The sequence below is a fragment of the Gavialis gangeticus genome, unplaced genomic scaffold, assembly GCF_001723915.1.
Source record: "Gavialis gangeticus isolate Ggan-Ray unplaced genomic scaffold, GavGan_comp1, whole genome shotgun sequence".
NCBI classification, from domain to species: Eukaryota; Metazoa; Chordata; order Crocodylia; family Gavialidae; genus Gavialis; species Gavialis gangeticus.
In genome coordinates, this window is record NW_017729022.1 from 62,415,332 (window position 1) to 62,417,115 (window position 1,784).

Genomic DNA, 1,784 nt, shown 5'->3' on the forward strand with positions numbered 1-1,784 from the left:
CCCCCCCCCCCCCCCCCCCAAATCCAACTGAAAATGAAAACAGTGGTACCCTTGCAAAGGAGACTTAACTGCCACTTCCTATTTTGAACCTTTGCAAATTAGGTTACTTTTGTAACCTAATAAATCTTCCTCTGACATGAAATGGTTAACAAGATGCCTTGCTGGCCAGTACTTCTTTGTGCACAAGTGAGTGAGGGAGTTAACTGTTATCCGGTTGAGATGCAGAACCTTGCAGATATGTGGGCTGGCTTTTTGAGTGGGGGGGGGGGAATGTTTTGTGGTAGGAAACTGAGCATTTATCTTTTTGATCATGACACACCAGCAGCAAGGCTTGCCTATTTTAAAAATCAGTCTTAAAAGGATTGTTTCTTCCTTTGTTTTAGTCTCTCTTTTTAAAATATAGTTCTCTTCTGAAAAATGACTGGAGGACTGTCATTGTGGGGTTTCACGGTGATATCTCAGTGACTTTCAAATCATGTGCGCTCACTGTACAAGTGTAGAAATGCGGTATTCCCCCCCTCCTCTTTGCAAACCCAGACTGAGGCCTGAAAATCCAAACTAGGCCCTTTCTGGCTAACGTAAGAGAAACAAAGATTCATGAATTACAACTTTGCCAGCCATTCTGCTCAATGCAAAAGCCAACATTGAATCCAGTCAGAGTTTAGTTTCATGATTCTATTTGAAACCTGAGCCAAGAATGGAATCCCGCTGGCTCTCCCATGGCTCTGTTGCCTCTGTAGGGCTATAGGCAGTAAAGAGTGACTTCAGCCAGCAGAAACAGCAGAAGCAGAGCTGGTTGAAACGGGAAGTGCTGTTGTAGTTGCCCATCACAGCAGCTCTGCACCCGTGAGGACGTGCCAGTAGCTGTGTAGGGCAGGAAATGCTTGTTTCATGCACCTCTTTTTCCCAGTACTGTTTTTTTTTTGTTTTATGGCAGGACTGTGGGGCCTAATTGGATTGGAGCCCCGTCGTTCCAGGCTTACTGAAAAGATGTTGTCTTTTTTTTTTTTTAACCCAGATTGTTTCTGAACTAGCTAGCATTGCTCTATTAGCAATACTGTTAGGAACAGCAGCTTTAACAAAGGAAGACTGGTGTCTCTAGCACACCCCTTGTTTTCCTGCATTTAAGTTGGGCTCTTTAAGTCAGTTGGAGTTGTTTTTGAGGGCAGCCAGGATATTATTGCGGGAACACCCAAACACCATTCTATTTGCCAAAGTAAACCTAAATCTGCAGGCAGAGTGACCGTTACTTAGCCAAACCTTCAGGCAGAGAGAAACCTATCAAGAACTGAGTGTTCTTGTAGTTAGTGTTGTGAAAGTGTCTGGAAAGATTATTTTGGTGTTTCTAACCGAGTGTATGAACTTGGTTTCAGCCCACAGGGCCTGTGGCCCTAGTGCTGCTTCCTGCTCTGCCCCAGCCCCAGCCCCACGGTTTGTCCTGCTTTGATGGTTTGACTGGAACAGCATGACGGGGCGGTTCACACAGCATACTTGAGGCAGCAGCCACCTCAGAGCTGGAGCGAGGTGTAGAGCAAATGGTTGGTGCCTGCAGCCAGGTACAACAGCTAGAGCTGAGCACTCTCCAAGGTTAAATTTGGGCTTTTGAGACGGGGGGGAGGTTCAAAGACTCGTGCGTCTCGAGGGGTCCGCGCGGGCGGGCACGGGGAGGTCTGCCGAGGGAGGGCGGGCACGTGCGGACGTGCCCGCGCCCTGGGCGCTCCCTGCCCGCGCGGCCCCCGGGACGGAGAGGGGTTCCACCCTGCCTCCCTCTCCGCAGAGGGGCC